Here is a 12,756-nt window from a genome sequence, read left to right as displayed (position 1 = left end):
CTGTCCCTGAGGTTTTGTCCAAAGTGCTATTCAAGAAGTTTGGGGATCAATGAAAGTGTTATCTGGCATGAAGCTGTTGTGGTTATGTGAACTAAAAATCTGATGCACATAAATCATCATGGATCTTCTTACCTCCGGGAATATTTTGAAAGGGATGCTCTCCATAGCAGTCGGCATTGAAAGGATATATGTTATGTTTTCAAATCTACCGAAGAATAGGACTGGATTACATTCTGGAGGGTGGAAAGCTTGCCCACAGTTCCAGCTCCCAATACAATCTATGCTAGAGATGCTGAAACAATGCAATTTTTAAACGTAGATGAGCAAATTGGCTGGCTGTTGTTTGTTACATGACTCAGACTTATACAGAGGTCATACCAGTTTGTATCTAGATTACAAGCTTTATTTACAATGCTTTAAAATATTTCCTCCACGTATCTCTGAACTTTGGTTCTATTCACAATTTATTTACTTATCCACAGAACATAATTAAGCTTAACCATTCAAGAATATTGAGCATCAATTGTAAACAATCTGACATACTATATTGGAACATATCTTAGTGAATGTATTCATTTTCTCCAAATTTTGAAACAATCTTTGATGCATGAAAGTCTCTAATGACTGCACTGAGATCAATGAACTTGTGGTTATGGTTGGTATTTGGAAACCCACTTGTATGAATCTATAACATACTCATTGACTACCTGATCATTTGTAGATGCTTAAACACCAATAACCAAATCAAGCATTTGGTAATCAGGGTACTGAAAAAACCTTCTATTGTAGAGATGCATGTGCTAACAATCACAAGAATATATGCAGACTGGGTTTTCTCGCTCTCCAGTATACTATTGGTCTCCAGTTTCCAACAATGCTTTGAAACATAAGCAATTTATCATTCAACTTCCTTAAATATACAGTACCAATCAGAATGCCTGGGGTGCATCTGTTGTAACATATGTTGCTGCATGTGTGGTGAATTATGTGAGGACAAGTGGAGATCGTCACCTTCAACATTTAAAACACCGTTTATTGTGCTATTATCCATTTCTGCTCAGCATCTTTGCGCAATAGTTTTGAAAATGATTTCACAATCTCATAATAAAATATGTGAGTCCCAAGGGATATTGCAACTCTTTCACATTCGAAGGGTAAGAAATATGAATGGTTTCAATGTAGTCATATGTCTTCTTTACTCTAGCTGCTGTCACTCTCTACCTTAGAAAGTGAATCACAGTTACCATGAGTGTACCTTTCTCCTTGTTAAGAGGCAACTCTGTTTTACAGTTTGAGTAGGTATCGCAGATAATCACATGACAACAGTGAAAGGTTGCTGCGGGAGGATAGGAAGTCGCCATGCCAATGCCAGAAGGCCATTGTAGGAGGACACCATGCCATGATGAGAGGCTGCTGCAGGAGACTGCTGCACCTGGCCAAGGAATCATCGTCGGAGACCAGGAATTGTCCCCCGCCAGAGGCCAGGGGTCGCCACTCTTGCCAGAAAATGCTGGAGGCCGAGAGTTGTCACCGAAGACTGGGAGTCGAAGAGGAAAAAGAAGAAGGAGAATAAGAAAGAAAAATAGCTCCATCAAATATTGGTGAAGACTGAAATCATGAAAGAATGCAGATAGTTCTTTAATTGCAGGAAGTGACTATTTATCTGCGAAGAAAGATTTATTGACAACATTGTGGTTATTTTTTGAATTATGTGCAATTACTAAAATTGATAAGCATAACAATGAGTCAATTCAGTCAATGATATCATCTTCTTGTAGTTATTCCAGTTCCTGTGACATTTTGGCACAGTTTACAAATGACAACTGTCTCACATTTTATGAAATTGGTGGAATTGATGTGTCAACACAATAAAGTGACATTTCCCCTCAATCTCCCTAAATCTGGAATCTAAGGAAGGACACAGTGTGTGTGTGTGATCTCCATTATGGATAACATTAATGTGTGCTAGGGTGGGGTTTTTAGGTTTGAATCCAAGTCTATTGAAAATATATGCTTCCCTAAACAGTTAGGTACATAGAACAACATGAACCTGGGAACTGGAGTTTGTTCCCAAACATAGAATAAGATTTAATGCAAGATGAAGAGTGAGAGAGACTTGTGAAAAATGCCAATGTACAGCTTGTTGCTCAAAATAGATATTTCCACACCAATATCAATGAGAAACATTGTTGCAATCTTCATAATATCAATTCAACAATCTTTACAATGATCACTAAAATCCAAGTAAAGCATTGTGGACACTGGAAATCTGAATCAAAACTAGAAAAAAAAACAGAATTTATGTTTCAGGTTAACAGGATTCTTCTTCAGAACTAAAGGTAGGTAAAAGTATGATGGGTTTTATCATTTATTGATTATCCAGAAGCCATACTGCAGTCACTGCACAATGTATAACGTGATGAGACATATCTGGATACGTTGTTCCAGAATACAGTTGTACAACTGTAAACAGGGTTATATATTTCTTTCTTCAAACGAATCAGAGAATCATACAGCACAGAAACAGACCCTTCAGTCCAACTCGTCCAAGCCCACAAGACATTCCAATTTGATCTAGTCCCATTGCCACCATTTGGCCAATATCCTTCTAAACCCTTCCTATTCATATACCCATCCAAATGCCTTTTAAATGTTGCAATTGAACCAACCTCCACCACTTCCTCTGATAGCTATTCCATAAACACACTACCTTCTGCATGAAAAGTTACCCTTTAAGCCCCTTTTAAATCTTTCCCCTCTCACCTTAAACCTATGCCATCTAGTTCTGGACTCCATCACCCCAGGGAAAAAAACCTTGTCTATTTACCTTAACCATGCCCCTCATGATTTTGTAAACCTTTATAAGGTCACCACTCAGCCTCTGACGCTCCACGGAAAATAGTTCCAGCCCAATCAATCGCTCCCTATAACTCAAATCCTCCAACCCTGGCAACATCCTTGCAAATCTTTTCTGCACTCTCTCAAGTTTAACAATATTTTTCCTATAGAAGCATGACCAGAATTGAATGCAGTACAAATAAAGAGTCTGCATGGTCATTATGAGGAAATAGGCATCAAATTAAGAAGCAGAGCATCAAACATAAGGATCCCTGGGTTTTTACCTGACCCATGCATAAATTGGCATGAAGCATTAGCAAGACGAATATGTGGCATGGGGGAGTGGGTCCAGTGGGGCACTGTCAAGTGCTGGGAAAAGTGGGGGCATTTATTGTTGGAACAGTATACAGCCAAACCACGCTGTGACGAGTATTCTTGCAAGCCACATAACTACAGCAGTTGAATGGTTTAAAACTAAATAGCAGTGGAGAGGGATCAAATTCAGGCATTTCTGATAAATCAAAAAGTACAGACAAGGCAAAGAGAGCAAGATATTAATCTGAGAAATTATAATCAGTACGGGAAGTAATAGAGAGTATAGATCTAAAAACAAACTAGCAAATACGTCTAGAGGCTACAAAAATAAGAAAAACGCAGATGAATTGATAGTGCAAATTGAGATAAATGAGTATGCTCTAAACACCACTACAGATAGATGGCTGCAGGATGATGCAGATTGGGACCTGAATATTGAAGACCATGTGACATTTCAGAAGAACAGGACTTTAGGAAATGCTGAAAGGTGGCTCTGATGATAAAGATGATAGTAACAAAAGAAACAGCAAATATCTAAGTTCAAGAAACCAGGCAGAAGAAATGTCTTGAGTAGAGACAAAAGGTGAAAAAGGCAAGAAGTTACTTGTAGGAGTGGTGCACAAGCCATCTAATAGGAACCATATGTAACAATGGATATAAACAAAGAACTAGTTGGGATTTCTCCAAAGGATATAATGATTATTATGGGTGATTTAAATCTAAATATAGACTCAAAAAATCAGATGATCAAAGGTCATGAAGATAAAGAGTTTATAGAAATCTTTTGTAATGGTTCCTTCGAATAGCATGTTCTGTCACGAACCAGAGATGACGCTACACAGGATCTGGTATTGACCAATGAGATAGAATTAATTGAAGATTTCATAATGAAGGCACCCCTAGGTAGCAGCAATCAAAATATGAATGATTTTTACATACAGTTTGAGTGCTATAACAATGGTTTAAAACTAATATATAAATTTAAATAGGGGGTAGATTATACAAAAGCTCATGCATGGTGCAGGAGGTAACATAGTAGAAGATTAATTGGCTGGCAGATAAAAGAGAGAACCAGTAAATGAATCCTTGTTTATTTGGTAGGATGTAACAATTGGAGTCCCCAAGGCTTTTGCTATTGCCTCAATATTTTACAATTTGCACCATTACTCAGTTGAGGGGAGAAAAGGCATGGTGACTAAATTTGCAAATGTCACCTGGATAGGTGGGAACACACATTTTGAAGATGACATAGGAAGTTGCAGACAGATATAGAAAGGTTGAGTGTGTGGGCAAAAACAATCTGGGAGATGGAGTATAATATGGGAAAATATGTAGTTGTTCATTTTAGCAGGACAAAGGTAAAAGCAGAGTAATACTTAAATAGAGAACAGCTGCAGAATTCTGAAGTGGAGAAGGATTTAAAAGTTCTGGCACTTGAATCACAAAAAAGTTAGAGTACAGGCACAGTATGTAACAAGAAAGCTAACCTTTATTCTGAGAGGAAATTGCACGTTGAGCATTTGGCTTAGAGATTATGAACTGGAGGCTGAACTATAGACATTGCAATTCATCAGGGAGGGGACAAATTACCTGGATTCTTTATACAAGGAGATAAGCCCATCTATAATAAGGTGTTCTATAAGGTCAGTGTTCATTGGAAAAAAGGCTGTGATTGAAAGTGAGGCAAGTGAGAGGACCCAGAGGACAGGAGTACAGGATTGTCAGCCTCTGCAATTGTCCAATAGTTTTGAGGATTCTCTCAGCTTGTTTGAATGAGATTGGGGACTGTAGGATGGGTGAGCTTAATGACGATGGCACTATGCTACAGGAAGCCATTCAAGCAAGAGGGAGCCAAAAGAAATGTAGTTGGAATTAAGACAGCATTGTCAGAACTACTGACACTGTTTTTTACAGCAAAGAGTGTGAGTCCAGACTGCAATGTCATCTACCTGGTGCCAGGGTTCAGGAAGCTGAAACAGGAGGATCATTCACAGAAGGTAATACAATGCTGGTCTAAGGCAGCAGAAGAGCTTCTCTGGGACTGCTTGGAATTGGTGGACTGGACCATATTCAAGAACTCAGCGGACAACCTAGACAAGTGTGCCACCACCATCACAGACTTCATTAACAAATACGTGGATGACTGCATGCCAAAGAAATCAATCCGGGTGTTCCCCAATCAGAAACCTTGAATGAACCCAGAAATCCACTGCCTATTGAAGACCAGGCCCACAGCATTCAAATCAGATGACCCAGACTTATAGATAAAAGCCAGATATGACCTCCACAAAGCCATCAAAGATGACAAGAGGCAGTACCGGACCAAATTAGAGGCCCAAAGCAACCATACAGACTCCCACTGCCTGTGGCAAGGCCTACAAAAGATAATGCTCAATGTCGGTTCGAGCAGAATGCCAGAGGTGTGGTTACCTGCCCCAACAGCCCCAGACGCGCCCTTTCCCAAAGATTAGTGTTGGAGAAAAAGGTTTCAGTCCATGAGGCACGAATACTTAGGAAAATGAAATCTCTACCAGTGGGATGGTCGACACCTGAACTGCAATGGCATTAGTGTTCTTAGGAACAGCCAAACTAGGAAAGTAGAGTAGGTTTTAAACTAATAGTGGGGGCAAGGACCCAACTCTGTGAGGATGTGCTGAATCCAAAATTGAGGAAAAGGCAACAGCAGAAGGAATTAAAGAGGAAAGTTATAAACAGGCAATGACAGAATCAGCATGGAATACAGAAGGAACAGCAAAACAACAGATAAGACTAAACACTGCAAAAATAATAAAAGGACAAACTTAAAGCAATGTTTAAATCCACATAGTATTTGAAACAAAACAAATGAGCTAGTAGTAAAGACTGAGGTAAAAATATATGAACTGGTGGCCATCATTGAGATGTGGCTGCAGGATGACCGAGATTGAGACCTGAAAATACATGACATTCACGAAGGACTGGAAGCAAGGGCAGGATGGAGAAGTGGCTTTGTTAATTAAAGATGATGTTAGCACAATAGAATGGGATGAGTTAAGCAGGAAACCGGGATATGGAAACATCTGCATAGAGCTGTTGATAATCAAGGCACTAGGTTACTTGCGGAAGTTGGAGACATGCCCCCAAAGAGTAACCACATAACAGGATGAGGTATAAAGGAAGAAATAAGGGGAGTTCATCAAAATGGATATAGATAGGTTGAGTAAGTGGGCCAAGATCTGGCAGATATACTATTATATGGGAAAGTGTGAAATTGCCCATTGTGATGGGAAAAATTTTGAAAAGAAGCATATTATCTGAATGGCGTGAGCTCTGGGATGCAGAAAGGTCTAGGTGTCCTAATATATGAATCATAGAAAGGTCATATACAAGTTCAGCAAGTAATCAGGAAAGTAAATAGAATTATGTTTTATCGTGAGGGGAGTTGAATGAAAGACTAGGGAGGTTATGCTTCCGTTATACAAGACTTAAGACTTTATCTTGAGTATTCTGTACAGTACTGGCCACAATACTAATAGAAGGATGTCAATGTATTGGAAGCAGTTTCGAGAAGGTTTCCTAGTCTAATATCTGGAATGAGTAGATTGTTTCATGAGGAAAGGCAAGACAGGCTGTGCCTGTATCCTCTGGAGTTTAAAAGAGTCAAAGGTGATTTAACTGAATCATACAAGATCCTGAGAAGACTTGACTGGGTGGATAATGAATGCATGTTTCCTCTTGTGAGAGAATCTAGAACTAGGGGTTAAAGTATAAAAAAAAGTCACCCATTTAAAACAAAGACAAAGAAATAAAAGTTCCCTGAAGTTTGAGAGTCTTTGGAAATTCCCTTTCTTGAAAGGCAGTGGATGCAGAATCTTTAAATATTTTTATGACAGAGGTAGTTAGAATCTTAATAATTAGGGGGATGAAAGGTTACCAGGGATATGCAGGAATTTAGAGTTGAGTTAAATTAGACTAGCCATGATCTTATTGAATGACAGAGCAGCCTCAAAGGCCTGAGTGGCCTCCTCTGGTTTGTAATTTGTATGTTTGTATGTTCATATAAAAGTAAGGATGTTATGCTTCAATTATACAGGGAACTGGTGAGACCATTTGCCAAATGCTGTGTGCAGTTTTGGTCTCCATACTTAAGGAAGGATGTAAGTGCATTGAATGCTTTTTGGAGAATGTTTCGAATCATTCAGAATTATAGAACTCCTACAGTGTGGAAGCAGGCCATTTGGCCCAACAAGTCCACACTGACCCGAAGAGTAACCCTCCCAGACCCATTCCCCTATCCTATTATTCGATAGTTGCCCCTGACTAATACATCTAACCTATACAACCCTGAACTCTATGGGTAATTTGACATGGCCAATTCACCTAACCTGCACATTTTTGGATTGTGGAAGGAAACCAGAGCTACTAGAGGAAATCCACGCAAACACAGGGAGAATGTGCCAGCCGCCCAAGGCTGGAATCAAACCCGGGCCCCTGGCACCGTGCCGCCCTAGATTGATATCTGAAATATATGGGTTGTCTTATGAGGATGAGAATCAGGCTAGGCTTGTTTCGACTGGAGTTTAGAGAGTGAGTAGTGACTTGATGGAAGTGGATAAGATTCAGGATGATGTTGACAATGTGGATGTAAAAGTGATGCTTCCTTTTGTAGATTCATCCAGAACTAAAAGCACTGAATTTTAAAATAATTTTTTAGGTTATAAAATTAGTGGTCATTCTTTCAGGCCAGTGATGAGGACAATTGTTTTCTTGCAGAAAGTTGTACAACTTGGAATTCCCTGCCTCAGAAGGTAATGGAGACACGGTCATGGAATACTTATAGGATAGAGGTGGGTCGATCTTTGTTAGGCAAGGAATCGAGGGTTCTCAAGACTACATGGGATTGTGAATTGCTAACACAAATAGATCAGACATGATCTTATTAAATAGCAGAACAATCTCAATGGGCCAAGTGGCCTAATTCTGCTTCTGTTTTGTATGTTCAAAGGGCAATTATGAGGGTTTAAAAGCAAAGTAGCAAAAGTGGACTGGCAATTCAGGTTAAACCCATAATGCCAGACATTTAAATGGCTATTTTGTAATGTATAGAATATATAAATTCCAATGAAAGAGAAGGAATTCCCAAGAGGAGAACCTGCAGTCTACAGTTAACTAAAAAGCTTAAAATCAGAGTCAAGCTTAAAGAAGATGCATTCAACTGTGCAAAGCTGAGTGGCAGGTCAGAGAGACGTAAAATATTTAAGGAAACCAAAATGACTAAAGCATTAATAGACAGGGAAATTAGGAAGAAGAGGGAGTCAGTTTAAGTATTAAAACAGGTACTGGAAACATCTACAGCTATTCTAAAAGAAAAGTCAACAAAATGACTTTGGTCCACGAGAAAATGTGTCTGTAGATTTAATAATGATAAATGGGAGATGCAAGGTGAATTGAAACGGTATTTTGCTTTGGTCTTCGCCATCAGAATGCAAGTAACATCTTCGAAATAGCTGTCAGAGTGAGGAATTCAGGAAAATTGCAATATCCAGGGAAATAGTACTTACTAACTTGCTGAAAGGACAGATTGAGAATTCCTGGGTGTTAATGATTTTTATTCTCAGGTCTTAAAAGAAATGGCTTAGTGAAATACTTTTCAAAATTCTCTACTTCAGGTAATAATCCACTTGATTGGAAAGTGTCCAGTGTAACTCCATTATTCAAAAAGGGAGACAAAAAGCAGAGAGCTATAGGCCATAAAACTATAAAGAAAATGTTAGAAACTGTTATTATGATGTCCTAACAGAGTACTTAGATAATGTCAAGTAAATGAGGCAGTGACAAAGTGGTTTTCTGACAGAGAAATCATATTTAACCAAATTTATTCAAGTTCTTTGAAGAAGAGGATTCTGGGTAATCCAAAATGCAGGATAGGAAAGAAAACTGTGGTTGTAAGAGCTTTTTTGAGGTAGTTTCAATGTTGGAGATGATTCCCTTGAATTCTAGGAGCAGTAATTATGGTTTTATAAACTGTTGCATTGTTTTGGAACTTTGGGGAAGAAAGGATTTAAACAATAGCATTTTAAAACGGAGGGAGACAGGTAAAGGGCGGTGATGCAAATGGAGATGAACTATTATCTGACCCTGCAGTAACCTGCATAGCTACTGCCTTGCTGTCTGTTTTCAACTATCTCTGGACATTGGACTTTGTTCTAAGAAAAATAAACAAACAGCAAAATTCACAGCTGACCTTGGATTAACCTGTGTTTTGGAGCTCACAATAGGGGAGCAGTTAAGAAGCTGTTTGAAGTGTAACCTTACTGGTTTTTCTTTTGCAGGTCTACAGGAGTGAGTAGAGTGTTTTGTTTATTTATATGTTGTTATTGAGATCTATCTCTTGATTAAACTTCACAAATATAAAAACATGGGTACTAAGCAAGCCTGAAGCTTTGCTTTAGGAGAAGTAAGACTGTGCTATTTTCTGGGTCGGTTGATTGTTAAGGTGCAAAGATGTCCTTCAGTAGAGTCATGTGCTCTTCCTGTTGGATGTGGGACATTAGGGAGAGTTTCCATGTTATTGATGATTGTGTCTACAGGAAGTGTGTTTGGTTGAGAATCCGATCGGATCGCATGGAATGGTTGGAGCAGCAGTTAGAGACAATTAAGAATTAAGGGGGTATGATGGATGGCAGATGCAGGGAGGGAGGTAAACTGAAGATACAATCAGGTAGATGGGTGACCTCCAGGAAAGGTAAGAAAGGGAGGCAAGTAGTGCAAGAGTACCCTGTAGCTATCCCCTTCTCAAAAAAATATGCAATTTTGGAAAATGCAGGGAGTGATGGACTCTCAGGGGAATGTAGCACTCATGGCCAGGTTTCTGTTACTGAGACTGGCTCTAATGTAACAACGGGTGCCTCAGGTTCCAAGAAATCAATTATGATGGAACTGTCTCTAATTAAAAGCACAAGCAGATGATTCTGCAGCCAACAGCGAGACATCAGGATGGGGTGTTGTCTCGCTGAAGTCAGAATCAAAGGTATCGCAGAAAGGGTGCAGAATATTCTCAAAGGAGAGTGGGACCAGCAGGATATGGTTGTCCACATTGGAACGAATGATATAGGAAGTGAGAAGGATGAGACTCTGAGGAGAGAATTTGGAAGTTAGGCAGGAATTTTAAAAGTAGGCCCTCAAGGGTAGTAATATCTGGATTATTCCTGATGCTACAAGCTAGTGAGGGTAGGAATAGGAGGATAGAACAGATCAATGCATGGCTGAGGAGATGTTGCAAAAATGTTGATTCACATGTTTGGACCATTGGAATGTCTTCTGGGATAGAAGTGACCTGCATAAGAGTGGATTGCACCTGAATTAGAAGGGGACTAATATACCGGCAGAGAGATTTGCGACCGCTACTTGGGAGGATTTAAACTGGTAAGGGACAGAGGTGGGGGTGAGACCCAGGGAGATAGTGAGGAAAGTGATCAGTCTGAGCCTGGTACAGTTGGGAAAAAGAGTAAATGAATCAGAAGGGTAGACAGAAACAACGTTGAGAATGAGGTAGGACTAATAAATTAAACTGTATTTATTTCAATGAAGGAGGCTTAAGAGGTAAGGTAGATGAACTCAGGGCATGGTTAGGAACATGATGTGGGGATATCATAGCAATTATAGAGACGTGGCTCAGAGATGGACAAGATTGGCAGCGTAATGCTCCTGAGTATAGCTGTTACAGGGAGAATCGAAAGAGGAGCAACAGGGGAAAAGGAGTGGCGTTTTTGCTTAGGGATAACATTATCGCTATATTTAGGGAGGATATTCTTGGCAATATGTCCAGGGAAGTTATTTGGTTGGAACTGATAAATAAGAAAGGGATGGTCATTTTATTAGGATTGTACTATAGACCCCCAAATAGTCAGTGGGAAATTGAGTAGCAATTTTGTAAGGAGATCTCACTTATCTGAAAGAGTAATAGGGTGATAAAGGTAGGGGATTTTAACTTTCCAAACATAGACTGGGACTGCCATAGTGTTGAGGGCTTGGATGGAGAGGAATTTATTAAGTGTGTACAAGAGAATTTTCTGATTCAGTATGAGGATGTACGTACTGGAGAAGGCGCAAAACATGACCTACTCTTGGGAAATAAGGCAGGGTAGGTGACTGAGGTGTCAGTGGGGGAGCACTTTGGGGCCAGTGTCTATAATTCTATGAGTTTTAAATTAGTGATAGAAAAGAATAGACCGGACCTAAAAGTTAAATCTCTAAATTGGAGGAAGGCCAATTTTGACAGTATTAGGCAAGAACTTTCAAAAGTTGAATGGAGATGGATATTTGCAGATAAAGAGGTGGCTGGAAAATTGGAAGTCTTCAAAAATGAGTTAACAAGAGTCCACAGACAGCATATTCCTGTTAGAATGAAGGGTAACACTGGTAGATGTAGGGAATGCTGGAGGACGAGAGAAATTGAGGGTTTGGCACACCGACCTTTACACTGCTGAGGCTAAACGCCAGCTCACGGACACCTCCTCCTACTGTCCCCATGACCATGACCCCACCTCCCACCACCAAACCATCATCTCCCAGACCATCCATAACCTCATCACCTCAGGGGATCTCCCATCCACCGCCTCCAACCTCATAGTCCCACAACCCCGCACCGCCCGTTTCTACCTCCTGCCCAAAATCCACAAACCTGACTGCCCCGGCCGACCCATTGTCTCAGCCTGCTGCTGCCCCACCGAACTCATTTCTGCATACCACAACACGGTCCTGTCCCCCTTAGTCTAAGAACTCCCCACCTACATTCGGGACACCACCCACGCCCTCCACCTCCTCCATGATTTTCGCTTCCCCAGTCCCCAACGCCTTACCTTCACCATGGACATCCAGTCCCTGTACACCTCCATCCCCCATCACGAAGGACTCAAAGCCCTCCGCTTCTTCCTTTCCCACCGTACCAACCAATACCCTTCCAAAGACACCCTCCTTTGACTGACTGAACTGTTCCTCACTCTGAACAACTTCTCTTTCCAATCCTCCCACTTCCTCCAAACCAAAGGAGTAGCCATGGGCACCCGCATGGGCCCCAGCTATGCCTGCCTCTTCATAGGATATGTGGAACAGTCCATCTTCCACAGCTACACTGGCACCAACCCCCACCTTTTCCTCTGCTACATCGATGACTGTATCGGCGCTGCCTTGTGCTCCCACGAGGAGGTTGAACAGTTCATCCACTTTACCAACACCTTGCACCCCGACCTCAAATTCACCTGGACCATCTCAGACTCCTCACTCCCCTTCCTAGACCTCTCCATTTCTATCTCGGATGACTGAATCAACATGGACATTTACTATAAACCGACCGACTCCCACAGCTTCTGGATTAGTGGTGCTGGAAGAGCACAGCAGTTCAGGCAGCATCTAAGTAGCTTCGAAATCGACATTTCGGACAAAAGCTTTTTACATCGACTCCCACAGCTACCTAGACTACACCTCCTCCCACCCTGTCCCCTGTAAAAACACCATCCCATATTCCCAATTCCTTCGTCTCTGCCGCATCTGCTCCCAGGAGGACCAGTTCCAATACTGAACAACCCAAATGGCCTCCTTCTTCAAAGACCGCAATTTCCCCCC

The sequence above is a fragment of the Chiloscyllium punctatum genome, chromosome 9 (genome assembly GCF_047496795.1).
Source record: "Chiloscyllium punctatum isolate Juve2018m chromosome 9, sChiPun1.3, whole genome shotgun sequence".
Lineage (NCBI taxonomy): Eukaryota > Metazoa > Chordata > Chondrichthyes > Orectolobiformes > Hemiscylliidae > Chiloscyllium > Chiloscyllium punctatum.
Note: the sequence above shows the minus strand (reverse complement) of the source record.